The 20,500-nt window shown below is 35.3% G+C and overlaps 1 long non-coding RNA gene across 1 annotated transcript in view; it reads right to left on the bottom strand.

Annotated features, from left to right (window-relative positions):
- The window catches only part of LOC143668007 (uncharacterized), a 30,527-nt gene extending 11,880 nt beyond the window's left edge, over positions 1-18,647 (bottom strand). Inside the window, exon 1 of the long non-coding RNA XR_013168239.1 lies at positions 18,447-18,647. This is a non-coding gene — a long non-coding RNA (uncharacterized LOC143668007). The remainder of the gene's footprint in view (positions 1-18,446) is intronic.
- Between the last annotated feature and the right edge of the window lie 1,853 nt (positions 18,648-20,500).

A 20,500-nucleotide genomic window follows, 5' to 3' on the forward strand; every position in this document is an offset into this window, starting at 1 on the left:
CCTTCAAAACCACTTAGAGGAGGTCAGTATTCTATCTAGGCTGGTGCACAAGTGAGGGTGATTAATTTTTTAAAAGGATAATAATTCAATTTTAAAAGATACACAGTTACTCACCTTGTGTGCAATAGCCTATTTGTTCATTTTGGAGGTGGTTGGCAGGAAGCTACACAATGATTTCTGAAGCTGCAAACGGAGGTATATAGCATTTCATAATATATTTATTAAGGACTAATGCAAACCACATTGAGTTATAGGAAGGAAAATGTATTCCCCAGTGCTTAGAATTTACTGAACATGAAGAACTCAAATGAGATTGCTTAGTGAGAAGGAGGAGCAATTTCCATGCCTTCCTCCCCAAACACGTAGATCACTGTTTATATCCAGGGAATATTTTCAAATAGTCTATGTTTAATGCTGTGAGTAGTATTAATAACTGAGTTTATATTTGCATGTATTTTCTGCTTTACTTTTCAAATGCATACTTCAGACATGGACTCTGAATACCTAATTTATGCTTAAGAAATAATACTAGTGTATCAAGGTCAGTTATCCTTGAATTGTTCTTTTGTGCTTTAAGACAGCGGCAGAGTTGCTTTACTGAAAGGTTAACTTGTACTCATTCATAAACAGCACAGAATAATTCCTTGGAACAGCATAAGAGCATCTTTGAAATCAGCCCTATTCCATTACAGAAGAAAGGGTCGGTGGCCTAAATAGAAAAAGGAAGGCTTTCTTTCCCAGATTTGCCATCTGTTCGTGCAATTTTTGTTAAAAACTTTTTCTTTATTCCTGAGTCAGTGTCTTGCTTCTTAATTGGTAAAATGTTAAAAGACTCACAAAGCATGCAGCCATGTAGGTTTGCTTGGAAACAGTGTTACATTTGAAAGAATAAAGCAGAAGTCCTTCCATGATAAATCTGAGATTAAGCATTTTAAGGAGGGATTTGAACAAAATTACACTAGCATGAGCACAGGAGGAAAATGTAGAGGACAGATACCTAGATTTGAGTACCAATTAGCTTATCAGATTACAAAAACACATTTTTTAAAATATAGTCATTCACTCAACTAATACTCATCAAACAAGAGCCAGTGATGGCAAAACACATAACAGCATGAAACCTGAGCAAATAGAAAAGGGGCCTCTTAAATAAGAGATTGGTCCTGTTAAACTTAAGAACTCTGCATATGACAAGTAAAAAAGCACCACCAAATCAGAGTGAGGAAAGCATTATGGAATAGAGTGCTGAAATAATTGCTTATCAGTTGAGAGGAATGAGAGTTCAGGGAAATACTTCACCTTAAACCCTAAAATTATTTATTAAGGAAAAGAAAGATCAGAAAAATTTAAAATATTATATTCAGGCATTAAAGGGCAAATAATATATTAAGAAGAAGTATTTGTCAAAAATATGAAAACTTATGGAAATGCTTAAGAAAAAATTAAAAATTTTAAATACGAACAGACAGACAAGAAAATACATGCATTTATCTGTTTTAGCAAAGAAATGAATTTTTTTTTTGCTAAAAAAATTCACTGACTCAGGAATAAAGAAAAAGTTTTTAACAAAGGTGAAAAAAGTCAATTCCCAACAATGGTACATAGAAGGACAAAAAGGTAGCAAAATCCTTTGAAGTTATTTTGGAAAGCAGTTTGACAATGCCTATCAACAACTATAAACAACAACCAAAATGTCAAATAATCAATTATAAAATGGACAAAGGACTTGAATAGACATGTCTCCAAAGAAGGTATACAAATGGCCAAAAGGCACATGAAAATCTGCTCAACATCATTAGTCATTAGGGAAATGCAAATCAACACCACAATGAGATACCACTTCACTCCCAAAAGGATGGCTATTGGAAAATACCATGTGTCGGTAAGGGTACAGAGATATTGGGAACTGTGTGCATTGTTGGTGCAAACTTAAAATTATGACACCTCTGTGGAAAACCGTTTGCACTTCCTCAAAATATCAAACATAGGGCAGGCCACGGTGGCTCAGCAGGCAGAGTTCTCTACTGCCACGCCGGCAACACAGGTTCAATTCCCAGTGCCTGCCCATGCAAATATATATATATCACACATAAAATCACCATATGAACTGGCAATTCCATTCATACATATATACCAACAGGAATTGAAAACAGGTACTCAAACAGATAATTGTATGTCAATATTTGTAGCAGCATTGTTCACAAAAGCCAAAAGGTTGAAACAACCCAAGTGTCCATCAAGAGATGAAATGGGATAAACAAAACGTGGTATATACATACAATGGAATATTATTCGGCATGAAAAGGAATGACGTTCTGATACAACTATAACATAGATGGGCCTTGAAAACATTGCACTGAGTGAATTAAGGCAGACACATAAGGACAAATATTGGATCATTCCAATATTTGTGAAATATCTTGAATAAATAAATTCATAGAGAACAAAAGTAAATTGGGGGTTACTAGGGGTTAGGGGCGGAGAAAGGGGGAGTGGGAGTTATTGCTTAAAAGGTACAGAGTTTCTGTTTGGCATGATGAAAAAGTTTTCGTACCAGATGGTGGTGGATAGCAGAACGACACTGTAAATGTAATGAATGCCACTATATTATACATTTAAAATGGTTAAAATGGTCAATTTCATAATACATATTTATGTGCAATTTTAAAAAGAGACAAAAATATCCTTATCCAGTCATCAAGAAATTTCTGTTCTAGGACTCTGTCCTAATGTAAATAGTGCAAAGGCAGTGAGTGTGAAGATATTCCTTAATGTAGTATTCACAATAGCAAACAACAGGAAAGAAATATACAACACAATAAATTAAATGTTTATGTAAATAAGATCTGACATAAATATATGCCAGTCCATTGTATATATGTATGTATATATATGCTATTATTCAGGGCTACTCCTTTAAATCAATCCTTAGCAGAGTGGAAAAAATTAACGTTCCATAACAACACTAAAAATGCAAAATATATATATACATACACTCCACGATGATACTGATGACAACAGCTTAAAAACTCTTAAAAAGACAAGAAGGAAATGACTGAAAACTAGGAAAGCTGCATTTGTAGAGTTATATGATGTTGCTGGGTGTTTTTTCTTTCTTGTGTTTATTTTCTAAACTTCATTAACAATGTGTTTTTGGATAAGCCACTCAACCTTTCTCTGCATCCATTTCTTTACATGTACAATTGCATTACAAGAAGCATATAACTAGCTGAGCTTGGGCACAAATTAAGGTATCAATTAGAAATGTTGAAAACAGATGTGATATTAAAAGATGATAGATGCAACTAAAATTTGGAATTTTGGTGCAAGAAGGTAAAAATTGTCTACTCTTATGGAAAACAGAAAAACCCAAAAATCATATATGATACCAAATGAGAGGAAGGTTAAATACCAAAGAAGATGCCTGAAAGCCAAGGTGAGAGCTTTGGTTTTCCTCCAACCCTAACTCCCAGATGGCATGAACATGTGCGGTCATCGCTCACCTGTCTGTCACTTCCTGCTGCGTCTGCCTTAGACACTTTCTCCCACTTACCGGAACATCAGAAAAAAAGGGGTGAGAATAGCATTATTATAGAGTGATTTTGAGTAAATCATTACTTGTGACTTACATCGCAGCTGATCATACTCCCAGGTGTTTTTCAATTCTGTATTTGAGAAACGGTCGCATTTCCAGGTCAATCTAGGGGACAGACTGAAATAACTCGAAAGCCCTTGTTTTAGAAATAGTTAATAAAATATAACCTACTATGCAGCCTCAGTTTCCTGACAAAGTTAGGTTCTCCTGTTATTATAAATTCCCAGAGTGTCTTGCTGGACTCCATCTCTGACAATGTTCTTTTAATTATATCAAGGTCAGTTTTCCCAGTAGACTGACTGTGTGCTCCAGGAGAGTTTGAGTTTGCGGTTCACCACTGTCTCCCTAAACACAATGTACTTGGCACATAGTAGGCACTTACTTAGCAGATTTTTTTTTAAATTTTAATTGTTAAAATTAAAAGTAAAAAAAAGATGACTGTCCATGAAGTGTTAGGCAGATATTTCAAAATATTTCATTGTTAATTTACAACAAGACAAATGCAATGGAGCTTATCCAGTATACAGAAAACCCATTTCCCCTGAGAAATTATACTAGTTTATGTTATTATATATGCTTTCATTACTTCCTTGTCAGTTCACAGAGCTAAATCAACATAGCAAAGTACAGACCAAACATTTAATTTGATCAATATAGACACATTAAATTAGGTAAATGAGGCTATGAAAAATTGAGTTTGGATATAAATGCCTGAAGTAATTAAATTAACTGGATAATTGGATAACAAAATTCCAATTCTACTTGATACATGTGAACACAGTTTTGAGAAATAAATTGTGACCTCTTTTCTAGTTGTTAAAATTAGGTTCCAAAGAGTAAATAACGCAAAAAGATGGTCATATAAAATCAAATGTTAGTAGTCAAAAGAAGGTTGGAGTTTATGTAATCTGATATTTTCATTCTAAAAATTAGATAATTGAGGCTTAAAAATATTAAATAATATGTCCCAATTCCTGTTAGTGCGTATGTATACACACACACACACCCCTGAATATAGGCTCTGATAGTCTCCAGCACAGTGTTTTTGCCACTGAAACATCCTGACAAGCTCTAGGTAAGATGACTTGTTAAAAAATATAAAAATATATATAGGGCAACGGTGGCTTATTGGTAGAAATCTCACCTGCCATGCAGGAGACCCAGGTTTGCCCATGTTAAACAAACTGTGCCAGTTTGAATCTGTGGTGGACCCCAGAAAAGCCATGTCCTTTAATCCTCATTCAATATTGCTGGGTGGGAGCATTTTGATTGTTACCATGGAGATGTGACCCACCCAATTGTGAATGGTAACTTTTGATTAGATGATTTCCATGGAGGTGTGTCTCCACCCATTGAAGGCGGAGTTGCTTACTGGAATCTTTTAAAAGAGAAACATTTTGGAGAGAATCCTTTTTGTAGAGCCACGAGGAAGCCAACAGATGCTACCATGTTTACCATGTGCCCTTCCAGCTGAGAAAGAAACATTGAACTTCATCAGCCTTCTTGAACCAAGGTATCTTTCTCTGGATGCCTTCAATTGCACATTTCTATAGACGTTGTAATTGGGAAATTTTCTTGGCCTTAGAACTAAACTAGCAACTTATTAAATTCCCCTTTTTAAAAACCATTCCATTTCTGGCATATTGCAAAGTTATTTTACTTATGTTAACATTTAAAAATGGGAATCCAGTTCACCAAAATGTGTTGCCCCTAACTACAAGGACATCTTTACTCAATCAACCCTAAAACGTAAGTATGGATAATGGAAGATTATGGGAAATAGAAAATGTATACACAAGTCTTTTTTGGCTCTTATTTCAATTTGCCTAATCAGAATGAGTAAGTGTGGTATTTCTAAATCATTACTGGAGCATATCCATATCAGCCAAATGTAATTGCAGAAAGAAGTGTAGTTATAAAATAATGAACCAATTGTTTTCCATTGTATTTTAAAAAATTTTTTCATAATAACATGTAAAATATTTTAGTAGAAGTTGTTTCCTTTATTTCCCGCCTTCTCCTTTGTTCTCAACCAGTTTAAATGTATTTTTGCTTAAACCAAAAAGCAGTTTACTAAACTTTTCTATTTTCTCCCAATCCCCGGTTTATCTCAGCACCTCTAAAGATTACATATAATACTAACATTTTACAATACCTAAGTGACTAAGTATATCAAAATTTGACCACCAGGTGTCACCAAAGACTTGCTTATCAAAATATTAGCACCAGCTTTAAGCCTTTTGACCTGAGGTTCCTGTTAGAAAAAAAATATTTGCGCTGTTTCTCAGTACATCAGGAAGCCATTATTTTAGTAAAGCATTATTTACAATTCCTAAGTATTCAATTCTTCAAAAATGTGTCTCTATTTGCAGCAATGTTGTCAAAGTATATAAAAATAACTCAAGTACATATTAATAAAGAATTCATTATTCATCATTTCAAAAGTCCTAATAGACTTGGCTGACAGGTATTGGCAATTTGAGAGTTACTTCATAATAAATACATATATATTCTTATAATCATAGTGAATATATGTATTTGTATATAATTTATCCTCAGTTTTCATTAGAAAATAAGCATGTTGCCTTTTTCCCCATTCACATGGGGAAATTATGATTCTATGTGCAATTGGAACTGTTCATATCATTTAACTAAACAGCTAGTACATTATTATGAGCCCTAAGATAAAGAATTTGTCAATTAACTATATATGTTTTATGTTGTATGGCAGGGTCACATTTCATTATTTTTCCGTGTGAGTATCCCATTATTGCAGCACCATTTGTTGAATTTTGCTTGTTGTATTTTGTTTGTTTGTTTGGCTTGTTTGTTTTGTTTTGGAGAAAGTGAATGGACCAGGTCTCCCGCATGGCAGGCGAGAATCCTACCACTGAACTATCCTTGCACCCCCTGTCAATTAACTTTTATAATTTAATTGTCTTAAATAACTCAAATATATACTCTTCATTCATTGGATTTTTTTCCCACAAGCAAAAACAATAGGAATTTGCCTCCTAAGATATTATGGTTTAATTCCTTTAAAAAGCCAACCCCCATGCTATATTTATAATTTTATTTGAAAACTCCAATCAAATCATCTTTCTTTCCTTGTATACAGCGAATAGGGTGCAATTCACCTAAATTGGAAAAATTTCAAACAAAAAGTTGAGAAGGAAAATAAAAAAAAAATTATATAATTACTAAATTATTTTAAATACATAAATTCTTCTTCATAAAATACTATCAAACATCGCCTTGCGTATTTGTGCTTTGTAGGATTATTTCAAGAATAAGATGAGAGTACTGTAATAATTTTGAACTTTTTTGGTTTTCTTTTCAATGTTCACTAATTATAACTTGCTCCCTAGAGCCGCAGCAATGCTTTTTTGCAGCTCTCCCAACTTAAAGATGATTTCTGTGCTTTGGAAAATACACTGAATCTCACTCGGTTGGAGCATTTAAATGCAGATACATCAGCAATTCAATCCTTCCAAGAAAGAGAAAATAAATTATATACTCCACGGCAGCCATATGCAATGTCTAATCAAAATCATATTTCTGGTATGTTGAGCATTGGTTATACTAACAAATTACTTTAATAAGATCTTCATAAAAGGGCAGGTATACTGTCTGTTTAGTTCATTACATGTCTTCAGGTATATTTCCTGCACACATTAGGTACTTTGCATATACTTTGCATATCCTTGTTAAATGAATGAATAAATACATGAATGAGCCAAGGCAATGACCACGAAAAGACAGTATTTGGCTTCCAGAACAGCCAGTTCTGTAAGTAGCCCATGGCAATAATATGTGGGCAAAATAGTTTAACTTGGGCAGATTTTATTTCTGCAATTTACATGTGCAAGTAGGCAGAGATCATTATCAACAGTTTATGAATGGAGAAAATAAGGCGATGGCCCAACTTCTCACCGAAGTCTGAGATAAATTAACTGAGAAATCAAGTAATTGTACTTTACACACCTTTCTTCAAATCTTTAGCATGAATATCCCATAATTCATATACCTTAATATTTTATGGCACCATGTCCATTTTGACCAAGGGTAAGGTATGGAGGGAATTTTATACTTAAAGGGCTGTATCATTTATTTATTCTTTAAGGGAAAGAAATCTTATAAGATTCAGTGTTACTAACAGAGAGAACATGTGGATTGCCTTTGGTTATTTCACACTTCATTGGAAATACTCCCTCTTAAACCTTCCCTTAGCCAACAAATATTTAGCAAGTCCCAACTGTCAGGCATTACTCTGGTCACCCAGTACTTAGCCTTAAACAAGATGCCTCCTCTAATGAGAGAGTGCATCTAATTGAGAGAAATAAACATAAAACCAATAAAGCAAAAATAGATGATATTAGATAATGATGTGTTATTAATAAATTAAGAAAGGATGATTAGATAATAAGCTACTAGAAAAGGCTGATTTAAATGAAGTGATCCAGAAAGCCCTTTCTGAGCTGAACATATTCAGATTGAGGTCTGAATGAGAAGAAAGAAATTCACATAAAGATCTGAAGGAACAGCGTTTCTGGGAGACAAAACAGCAGTGCACAGGCCTTATGGGGAAAATGTGCTTTGCATGTTTGGAAAGTAGAAGACATCCAATGAAGCCGAAGCTTAGTGAGCAAAGAGGAAATTGGTAGTACGTCAGGTTGAAAATATGAAGTGTCAAAATCATGTAGGACTGAGTAGACCATGGTTAGATGCTTGGGAAGAGGGAGACTAGAGGGCTTTGACAAGGAAGTGAAATGGCAGGATGTATGTTCATTGGAAAGATCTCTGTTTGTTGAGTGGAAACTGTAAATTAGCAAACCATGAATGGATGTTTGTAGGTCTTTTAGGAGACTTGTAGGCCATATGAGAGATTAACAAGGCTAGGGGTGGAGAGAAATTAAGGAATTCAGGAAAATTCCTAGAAGTTGAGCTAATAGAATGTATTGTTTCACTGGGCTTGGAGAGTGAGAAAATAGAGTAATCAAGAAGTTTGAGCTACCAGGCATGTATTAAGGTGTCATTTACAACAGGGAAAAATCTTGGGGGAAATTAAGAATTACGTTTTTGACATTTTAAATTTGAAATGCTTATTAGACTTACAAGTGATGATGCCAAGAAGGCAATTTTAACTTGAGAGCTCAAAGGGCAGGTGAGAGTTGGCAATACAAATTTGAGACATCAACATATAAATGTAATCAAAGAGGTTGCTGGATAGGATCATATGGGGAGGGGTTAAGGTAAAGAAGAGAGGAGGGGCCAAGAGTGAGTCTGGGATACTTGAATGTTTAAAGGTCACACAACAGAGGCGTAGCCAGAAATCAAAACTGGTATGTGGTTATTGACATAGAAGGGCAAACAAGATAGTACATCATAGAAAACAATAATATCTTTCATTATTTTGGAAAATATTTGCTAAAACACCACTCTAAACTCTGTTCATGTGCTAATTCATTTAATCCTCACAACAACACTATGAGGTAAATATACACAAATATTATCAGGTTCTTAACTTTATGGAAGAGGAGCCTGAGACAGAGAGACATTAAGAAAAGAAAGCATTTCAAGAAAAAGGGACTGCATCAAATATGCTAGGAAGTTGGGATTAGGTAGGATGAAGAAATAAAAATGGTCCTTGAATTTGGCAAGACAGCTGTCATTGGTGATCTTGGGGAAAAAAGTTTCAGTAGAATGATGAAAGTGGAAGCCCAACAATAATAAGTTCTATAAAAGAATATTGTCGCCTTTTTAATAAGTTTTGTTGTGAAAGGGAACAGGGGAAACTCAAGTGGAGGGAGACATAGCATTAAGGATTTTTTTCAAAGATGGGAGAGTCCAGAAAATATTTTTAATCTTCTGGGGATGGTCCAGTATATGGCAAGTGATTAGTTTGTGATGAATACAGTGAATAATTGCTGTAGTAAAATCTCAGTAACTGGGATGAGATCCAGGCTACGAGTAGAGAGGAACTAATTTTTGATAGGAGCTAAGACATTCATGCATTGTTATAGGGGCCCAGGCAACAAGAGTATAAGTACAGAAGAAAGATTTGATGGTGAGTAGTTGAGGAATCTTATAACTATTTCTACTTTCTGAAGAAGTATTATATTAGCTCATCAGCTGAGCCTAATGAGGAACAGGGGCGGTAAGAAGATTGCTGAAAGAGAATGCAAAGCTAGCAAATTTACTAAAAGGGTAGAGAGAAGGGTAAGAAGTGTTGATAACCCATTTTATATGTGAGCTCATGGACAAAATGAAAAACTAGTCAGCCCTGTGGCGTTTTCTATGTTCAGCTGATTTGATTCCTGTGGCGAGTACATCATTGGGTTTTTCCTGGTGAGTAGAAAGCTAGAGTTGGATTTTCCCAGGAGAGCTTGATGAAGATTCACACCTAGAAGCTGGCAGAGTGGTTATGATTTATAATAAGTGGTTGTGCTTTTGCTGAACCAAAGTGAGAGGTTTCTTCTGTCTTCACTACCTGGATCCCTGTGTAGGAGAAATTCCATTTTGTGTGTATGATGCTTGTTAAGCCCTGGTCTCACCAGGTTCTGGGTCAGAGTAGTGTCACATTTAAAGATGTTTGGGATTTCAATTTTAACTCATTATTTCAAACACTTACATGGACTCAAGGGATTAGATGACAGAATGTTGTCCTTTTCTATTCTCTAAGATCCCCCAAACACCTGGGGATCTTCCATTCTTTTGTCCTAATGGAACTCTTTCATTTTCCCTTTATTAGCATTGTCTTTTTATCCATTTAAAACCTTAGTCAGTTCTGAGCATTGTTCTAAGACATTTTTAAATTACTGAATAATTTTACCCTGATACTAACTAAATGAGTAGATATAATAATTAGCATCCTTATTCTACAGATGAGGAAACTGAGGTTCTGTACCTTACCTAAGGTAAGCACCAGAGCTAGGATTCAAAAGTCAGAAAATCTGATTCAAGAGCCCATGCTCTTAACCAATATACTCTCCTCTTAGTTTTAAGGCACTATAGTAAATAGTCTTACAGTAAATCTGAACATGGGGTAGGGGTCACCAGTTCACTCTGCCCTCAGAGGGAGGGACGCTTTTTCAGCTCTGCTTTTCTTTCTCTTGAGAATCCATCGCACCGATTTTGAGTTTCTCTTTATCATAAGTTCGCCTACTGGATGAAAATTCTAACTGATAGAGGGGGAGGAAGGTGGTGTACTTCTGTGAGGCACAGCCTCTGGGAGGAAAGCTAACATGACGGTGACTTGCTCACAAGGTAATATCCATTTACTAGTTCATATTTAGTCAAAATTTCATTAGAGTAATTAAATAGCTTCTCTGGAGCTATTGAAAGTGATTCTTTCTACCTTTTCCTTTAAAGAAAAGGCTCTTTTAATAGAAAGGAGGATGAAGGTCCATTTGAAAATATCCATTGTACTAGAAATTTCAACCTGAGCACTTCCTGCAACCAAGAAACTCTTGCATCAAGCTTCTTGTTAAAGTGCAGACCTTGTATTAGAGACAATGTCTTACTCAACTTGGTATCCACAATGCCTAGCCTAGCACTGAGTGGAATACTCAATAAATGTTTATTTTATGAAAAAATAGTGAATGGTTCTACTGAGTAATCTAAATGAAATACCCAGACAAGCACAGCCAAGGGTGTGAGAAGGAAATGAAACGTTAGCCTCTGAGAATGGGCAGGCCTTTTATTGTGCTTACATTGGAAATGAACATGGAAATAAGCGCTCTGTTCCAGATCATGGGGTGAGATAATTATAGGGCTAGAGTGATAATTTAGATCTATCTTTATTTGTCCAGTTACTTTATACCAAGTGTGTGAGCACTCATTTGCTCACATCTCTTAGATCAGGGTCACTGACAGTTTTGTTCTCTTTTAAAAAGCTATTCCAGAACTAACATCACAAGATCCCCCTAAAATAACCAACTCTGGAATATTGGATGAGAGACCCAAAAGAATCACTTCATTCATAAAGAATCTTACAGGTAAGTGTCCTGATCTGAAGCAAAGCTGAGTGTCCAAGACTATCATCTAGAAAAGATTCACCAAAGTAATTTGCCTCCACATCACCTGTGTAAATATCACTTCATTTTTATCACTTATGTTCTCTCTCGCCTAAATATCAAATGTCAAGGTTTTAATTATATCTATTTATAACATTTCTTCTGCCAAACCATTCATCATATTTTTATATATTTAACTCTAAAGTAACTCGGAGGGAAGAGAATAACTGGAAAGCACAATGTCTTCATTTTATCCTATAGCGCCCCCATGTATAGTTCATTCTGCTAATTGAAAGCAACAATCATATAAGCTAAATGATCAGTGTCCAGGTTCTAGAGGCATAAGATCAAACCATTGTGAATAAAACTTCACTGATTATAAAAAAAAAAAATTGTGAATGCTCTATTACCTGAACATTCATAAATAACGTGTTAATGTTACTTCATGAAGAGATAGCAAAGCTCCCACAAGGGGGGAAGTGGTAGCTGAAGAACTTAAAAAAATAACTGTACGTTTTGCATTTGACATAGCTGTGGTATGTTTTTATTATTTTATTTTGAGTCTTCTACATGGGTTAAAAGAACATATTTTATGTGTTTCTGTTTTTTGAGATAATAATTATAGGATAAATTCACATATATTTTAACACATGTTATATAAAGGTTGCATAAGATCATGGTAAGGACAATATCAATTCATATGTGACAATAAACATTGAAAACTGGTCTATCTAAACTTACATTTTTAGTGTCAAAATCAGGCCAACAAAGCAGAGAAGTTACTAATAAGCAAACAAAGATCTGAACGTAGGCTTATATTTAATAGAGCAAGAATAATTATGGAAGAAATTAGGAAAGAAACAAAACCTCTCCCACTGTTCCTGTAGACGTGCCCTAAAAGGAAATTAATTAGTTAGTTATTGCCAAATCCTCTAATTCTGTGTCCTGCACTGACTATACATCAATGAACAAAGAGAACCATGGTTCCTGCTACAGAGGAAATTAAATTTTAGGAAAGTAAAGAGAAAACTAAATATGTGCTTCATGCTAGGAGAAAGCTTGCAAGGAGTTTTATTTGAGAGAGACTGGTTAAGAGGCAACATTTAAATATTTTTTTTGCCTCATTAATCTTAAAGTTAGCCTTATTCCTACCCCAAATTCTCATCCCAAATCCTAACCTATGCGGATATGGAAACAGTAAGACAGAAAAGAACTAGAATGTTCTTTTCATTAATTCCACAAACATATGCTTCTTATGTCTCAGATCTGCACTAAGTGCTGGGGATACAGATTTAAAAGGTCACTAGCAGTGTTTTTAGTGGAGAAACTCATAGGTGGACAATTTTGATGAATCTAAGAGAGCAGTGAGCACAGAAAACCAAAAGAGAAATTGAGGGAGGGGCTATAACCCGGATTGAGAAGGCTTTTCTATGACATAATAAAGGAACTGAGATTTGAAGAAGACATGGTTAGCCAAGCAAAGTGTGAATACAGGTTTGACCGAGAGGTCAGAAAAGAGTCAGAAGGTGATAGGAACTACAGAACCAAAGAAATAAATACTAAACTTAAATTCACTAGAGAGTGTATAATGCATATATAAGAAAGTACAAGAAATTTGATGTGGCTGATGGGAAAGTGTGCTAAGTGGCAAGAAAAGAATTTGCAGATAACATTACTAATAAATGGCCTTGGGTCTGGGTTTTATCTTACTGGGAATGGGAAACTACTTAGAAGGCTTTGAGTAGTAAGAAGAAAGGTGATCAAATTTGCATGTTTTGACAGATTATACCAGAAGTAGAATGAAAATAGATTGTGGGAAAGGAAGTCTGGAAACAAGGACAACAATTAGGGAGCTGTGGCAAAAATCCAAGTAAAAGATAGCCATCTGAACTAAGTCAATGTCAAAGGAGTAGAAACTCAAAGGGAAGTAGAATTAGCAAGAGTGTGTTACTGTTTGCAGGTGGTGAGCAAGAAAGAAGTTCAGGGTGATCTCAGAATTTATTGGTCTGGGTGACTGCATCAATGCTCGTGTTGGAAATTAAGAGAAAAATGGCAGAGGAAGAGATTAGGGGATTGAGGACAAGAAACTATTGATACTATTAAGTGTGTTCTATGTCAGACACTCTTCTGCCACCATTTAATTTAGTATTTATTTGCTGATGAATCCAAAATACATATTTCTAGCCAGACTTTCTTGGATTCCAGATCTGTATATCCAACATCCTCCTAGATATTTCCACTTGAATATCTTGATGGCATCACAAAAATGAACAAGTCCAAAGTGAAATCTAGATAGTAAGATTATATTTAATATATCTGATGTGTGTTTTTTAATTATTTGTTTTGTTACATTTTAATTTTTTTCAGTGAAACTATACAAAGGAAGAAAAGGGTTGGTGTTGTTACAAAGGAGTTAGGAGAAGTGGCAGGATGGTGAAGGAAATGTAGCTTGCTTGGTTTTATTTTTTCAGTAAAATAATAAGATCATCTGCTGAAACTGATGGAGGTAAATTTATAAATTAAAAGTCCTTAGGAAAAAATGTTGAAGGGTTGAAATAGTTATTGAGAATCAGAGAGGAAATGGAAAAGAAACAAATCATATGATGAGTAGATATCATCGAGAGTCCAACTAAGATGAAGACCTTGCATTTTTAGTAGTATCAATCCATATGGCTAAATGTTTTTTCCCATTATTACTTAGCAATCAAGGTAGAAAAAGAGGACAAAGGTGGTTGACTTAATCTAGCACTGGCCTTTTGCAACCTAATTTACAGCAGAAAAGTAGAGTAAGAGATTTGTGGGTATAGGACAATTGAATTGTTTGTTAAAGATCAAAGATCAAGACTGATCATCAAAAAAATATCTATCCGAAGGAATGTAATAGATTGAGAGAAAAGATGAAGAGTTTGGGAACTGAACATCAAAAAATGGGAACTGGCTCATGCACTTCCCCCCAAAAAAACAAACAAAATGAAACCAACAAAAACAAACAAACAAAGCAAAAAATTTAACAAATGGTACTGCAATAACAGTATACTCACATGGAAAAAGAATGAAATGTGACCCCACCGTACAGAATACCAAAAATAAAAAGGGAACTGAATATCAAAAAATGCAGTCATCATGATGCTGGAATGATAGGAAGCTAAGGTCAGAGTGGGATACTGGAGTAGACTATTTCAGAAGGGTGCAGATTCTGGGTGATGAAAAGCCCCAAAGTTGGCATGGAGATGACCAAAAAGGAAGGATTGTTTGGTGAAACCAAGGAAATATGATGGTAATGTGTCAGATGGTTCATCCAGCATTTGGAAGGACTTCAAATTTCACTAGTCCAACCTCCTTAAACAGAAGCTTACATCAAGGTGTGACCTTCAATAAATCCTGCCCAGGTAACTGTCATCCTAAGTGGGAAATAGTAACCCATAATAAGGCATCCCTCTTTGAATGATTTAGCTCACTTTGCTACAAAGCTAGTGCAAAGCTAGCCAGTGATACTTTTTGTTTTCTTTTTTATTTAGTGATTATTTACATATAGTAGTGTGTTTATGACTTTTTTTTTTTTAAGAAACCTATCGACTTGATTTGGAGCCTTTGATTTCCTCTTGGCCAAAAACACCTGATCAAAATTCCTACAGAGAGAAACAGCAAGGGATGACTGTAACCAAGGTTACACTAAGGCCAATTGTTCTTTGTTAAACACCCAGGTTTGCCCAAAACTTATTGTATTAGTCTTCATGAAAATGTAAACCTGGGCTTAACATAGAACTAAACATAATTCAAAATATCTATAATTGGAGTCTCCAATCTATTAGAAGATTATGCTATTCTCAGGCTCTAGTAGAAGTAAACTTAACTGTCGTTTCCCCAGACTCTGTTCCTTAGTTTCTCTTCAAGAATGTGTCAGGATCAAAGAACAAATGTTTTATTTTCCTTCATTCCCAAGGAGAAAGAATGTTGCTTATTGCCAACTCCAAGGATATGGAGCTAGAACAATCTAATCAAACTTAAAGAAAAGGAGAAGAACTCTGCAGGGACTCCACACACAAACCTGAACCTTTTATAAATTTTATCATTTTGCAGTCAAAACGTGCTCTTTACGTCTTGGTAGGGAAAAGGTATTGAATCCATGAAGAGAGCTAACTATTGAGTTAATAGTCATTGGCAATGATTGCTTCTTTTACCAACTTGGTTACCACACTTCGTTCCTCCAGCTAAGCAGAAGATAGGTTTGCTTATCCCTTTCCTCCATACTTTTAGGAAGGCTTAGAAGCCACGGTTGATCTGATTCTGGGACTGGGTTGGGTGTTTTGAATGTGTACTTTTGTGAAAGATTAACAAAAACAGTAACAACTGCTTAAGCAAAATCAAAATGGTAGGAAGAAACAATTGCTGACTGGATAATGTGTATGGCTAAATTTAAAAATCTCTAAAATTAAAACATAATATTCAGTTATTATATTTCCTATTTATTATTTTTACTATAGTAATATCTCTTTTTCTGGTATAGACAACATAATGCAGTAATCTATGTATTCTAGTTTAGGGAGTGGCTACTTATATAACCATAAGTTCTACTCTGTCAGTGTTATTCTCTGTCAATCAGTATTAGTAGACCTTTATTTTTCTGTATTATAAGTAAAAAAAATAGTTCATAAATTGTTGCTTTGGGTAAATCCATTGTCACGCTATATTCTTTTATAATTTAAGATGAAAAAATTCTCATACATTTTCTTCAAGTAGCTAAGAAGAGTGTGAACATATTATAACTCTTTTGCAGAGTTCCCAAAGTAAGCAAAAGTAAACTTAAGGACACAGTGCTATTTTTTCTTCATCTACGATCTAGCTTGGTAAAACAGTCTTTCTGTTATGTCAAACGATCTGTAATCTAAGAAGTTTGAAATCATCAGTTTCAAGTGTTGTACCATATGCCCAGGTAGTGACACACAGGTACAAAACTGAGTGTCCTGGGGAATGTTCCTGAGTAGCTGATGCAGCGCAAAATGTGTTTGACAGTGATAAACTGAAGATCCAAAGGGAAGTCTTGATGTCAGCTAGAAAATCGTTTTTTTCTTAGAATGAGGGTCATTTCTTTCTCACTGTTTATACTCCTGTCAAACTGAATTACGTGCAGTTTCCTAATGTGCCAAACTTTTCCATAACCTTTGACCAAAGGGGCATGCCTTTCTGAAATTAGCTCTATCCACTTCTCTACCTGGAAACTTCTATTTATCTTTTATGATTCAGCTAAAACAACCCAGGTGGCGACGTCTCTCACTCTTCTTTATGCTGTAGTGGACACTGTCTATACGTAAATTACATTATATATAATGCATAATTGCTTATTGAAGCTGTTTACTTATTGGTTTTGTCTCTGAGAAGCTGGAGAATATAGCTGCTTCATCCTTGCATTCCAAATGTCATATACAGTGCCTGGTACTTTACAATTGCAGAAAACAATGTTTGTCTGTGTTTTAATAAAGGCAGTACTTACAGCAGTGAGAGCGAGAGGATAAGAATGCCAACAAAGGGATATTATTAATGGTGCCATAAATGAAAGGATAACAGATTTGATTATCTGTAAACTGAAACTTTATAGATGGCATCCAAAAAAGGAGCATAAGAGATGTCAGTGTGTTCAGAATTGACAGCAAAAAGATTAGGCATCTTTTGATATACAAGGAAGAAATGTTAGAAATATATAGGCGGTTTGGAAGTAAGTGCAGGCAAGGTTAAGTCAAGGACCAGGGATAAAAAGACGAATAAAATTTAGCCAGATGAATGTTTTTAGTCATGGTCTTAGGAGAGAAAGAAAATTCAAAGGGTATATATAAAAAATGCAGTATAAAGGAAGGAGGCTATTCCATTAAAATGTTTATATTGATAAATGAGGTAAACAGAAAACAATAAAAACACCAAGTTTTGCTTCAACATAAAAACACCCTGAGCATCTAGACAGCAGGAAGGTAAATTAAATGATCAGATAATTCAGAGTAGACTTAAGGAAGGAGATAAGACAAACTGGATATTGAAAGAAAGGTAATTTTAGGTTGTGTAAATATGTTACTAGAATAAGGGGACCTTGAACAATGGCCAATGTTACAGCCAAAACCCGACAAACCCCCAAGTGTTCAATTCTGAGTCTACAGTTGGAATCCAAAAGCAAGGATTATAAAATAACCTCGAAAGTAACAAATAAACGTGGCATCCAACACCATAGCCAGTGAAAGGTGAAGAAATACAGTGGATAATCATTCAGTTTCATTGCATGAATAGATGACCTTTTTCTTCGGAGGCTATTGAAAACCATAGTTTCAATTAGTCTTCCTCTGGACTTTCTAAAAGCTTTGGGATGATAGTCCTAAGACTGTGGAACTTTAAGGTTGAGTAGCAGAAATGGATGACATAAAAAGAAAACTGGAAGGCTACTATTCATGCAATGGAAATGAAAAGTTAAAGCAATATAAATGGCTTGACATTTTAGAGAATAAAAAATAACTTTTAAAATTGGTACTCCTTCACCCATCCGCTACCTTTTCTGTTTAGTTTTCACAGAAGCCATAACATGAGAAATTTGAAAACATTTACCATAAACATGTAGGAGTAGTTTCTTAACCAGAGATGTGAGGAATAGCAAGAGGAACTATGGAGGCTGGGAAGAGCGGGTGTTTACTTGGTAAATTGAACAAATTTGAATGTGGAAAAAGGAAACTGGTTTTAGGTCTTCCCTCTTTTGAAAATGCACTAACTTAGACCTGGAATCTGAAAGCCAGTTCATTAATAGAACACTTTTAATCATAAGACAAAATGTGATCAAGCACTAAATTTAATCTATTTACCTTTAAAACTGGAGACTGGTAAAGTATCCAATTGCTTCCATTCCCGTAATGTGACCGGTAGTGTACACTGTTCTGAGGAAAGAGGGATGCTTGCGTTTTCCTGCCTGGGTTGTGCAGACACACAGGAGGCTGATCCTACCTGTCCTCCAGGAGTAGAAGTAGACTCGCAGGAATCGCATCTGTGTATACTGAAAGCTGCATCACTACCACATTATGACATCATCAGGTCCATGTTGCCATAGATGCGTGGACAGTGCCATGGCCTTGCATTTGCCAAATCTCGGTGACTTTTTTGGAACCTGTATTCAAGGCCTGATGGGCCCCTTCCCACATTCTCTGGTGCAAGCAGAGATGGATTCCCCCTCCAAAACAAAGATCACACAGTTGGAGGGACCACCCCTTCAATTTGGATGAGACTCTCTGGAACATCACTGAAATATGCCAAATAGAATAAGAGTACAATCTGGAAATCAAAAGAAGCATTTTGAGGTAGTGTTTTCTCTGAAACCCATTACTACCACCTCCTTCTCAGGTTGTCCTTGCCCTTGTCACTTACGTTTTTCTGTTTATTGCTACATGGAAGATAAACCTGTTACAATCCTAGGTTCAGATAAGATTTTTAAATACCAAACGTGTATCTGACTTGGGCCCTTCTCTGGCTCTACTGGACAGCTAGCTGTGGTTTCCAGCATCTTCCACTGACATTAGGGATATGAGTGATGCTAAATAAATGAGAGTTACAGATTCAGAGATAGAAAGCATTTCTTGGGACAGTGGATCCTGTTAGGGTGCACTAATACAAAATGCGCAAGGCAGGCTCCCCCCAGGGAAAGGAAAGGACTCTATTTGTGTAAGTCAGTTGTAGCGAGAATTGTGTGCAAGTTGGAGCTAGAAGGGGTATACAAGTGGTTTGACAGTGGAGTGATCCCTGAGCAAACGCTAAATGCATCCCCTGCAGTCCCGCATCTAGGGGATCACACAGTATCCTGAGGGTACTCCCAATATCCCTAAGGAAATACCATCTGCATACTGTTTCTTATGGACACTACATCCCAGGTGGCATTTAAACCAGCGCAGACAAAAAAAGTTTTTAAAACAGCTGGGCATTTTCTCACTTTGGTTGACTATAATTTGGAATGTTTGTACTTCTAATTGTGTTCCCATATTTTGTTTTAAAAGAGCATCATTAGACACATGGTCACAAGTTATGTATCATAAACCTGCAAATGGTAAGGCAATTTAGAAAACACTTAACAAGGGTGAATAAAATCAAGAGAAGGTGGCAAAAACTTGAAAGCAGGGAGATGAGAGAGACCAGGTAATGGGGAGGGTGCTCTGGGAGTGTCTGCATGCAATGTCAGTAGCACAAAATCTGAAACTGGTGGTCTCTGACATATCCAAACTTAGTGTTAATTGTGCGTTCACAAATGGTAAGACTGATGAAACCAGTCTTGAATAAGTGAAATTTACTCAGAGATACCATTTTTCCTTGCCTTGATCCTCTTGAGAGGCCAAATAGAAATTGTCATGTATCAGTTGAATTCACTATAAGTGAAAATGTTATTATGGGGATCTAAATATCATTATAAATTTCTAAATCTCAATTTTTTAAAATTCTAGAATAAAGAAGAATATGGAAGTACAAGAAAGAAGAATATATTCAAAGTACTGGTTGATTTTACTTTATAACAATTTAATCCTATTCTTCTAATAATTTAGCAAGAAATGTTAAGGAAGCTCATCTAACCTAGTTGCTAAAACTTGCCAGGATTTTTTTAATGCTCTTCAGTCTCAAAAAAAAAAAAAAATTAACTTTGTGCTTCTTGAAATAGACTTCAATAACTAAATAACGCTGTTATTCTTAAAAAAACATGGAGCAAGCATTTTTGGTTTGAGTTAATTTTTTAAAGCCAATTTTCTAAACAAATGTTTAGTGTGAGATTTAAATATGAACTGAGAGAAAATTAAAAGTATATATACATATTTTTTTGTCTTTTACATGTGTCATTAGAATTTGCCTTTTCTCTCCACAGAGACTAACTGTTCACAGTGGC

Source organism: Tamandua tetradactyla, chromosome 24 (assembly GCF_023851605.1).
Source record: "Tamandua tetradactyla isolate mTamTet1 chromosome 24, mTamTet1.pri, whole genome shotgun sequence".
In the NCBI taxonomy this organism is placed as follows: Eukaryota; Metazoa; Chordata; class Mammalia; order Pilosa; family Myrmecophagidae; genus Tamandua; species Tamandua tetradactyla.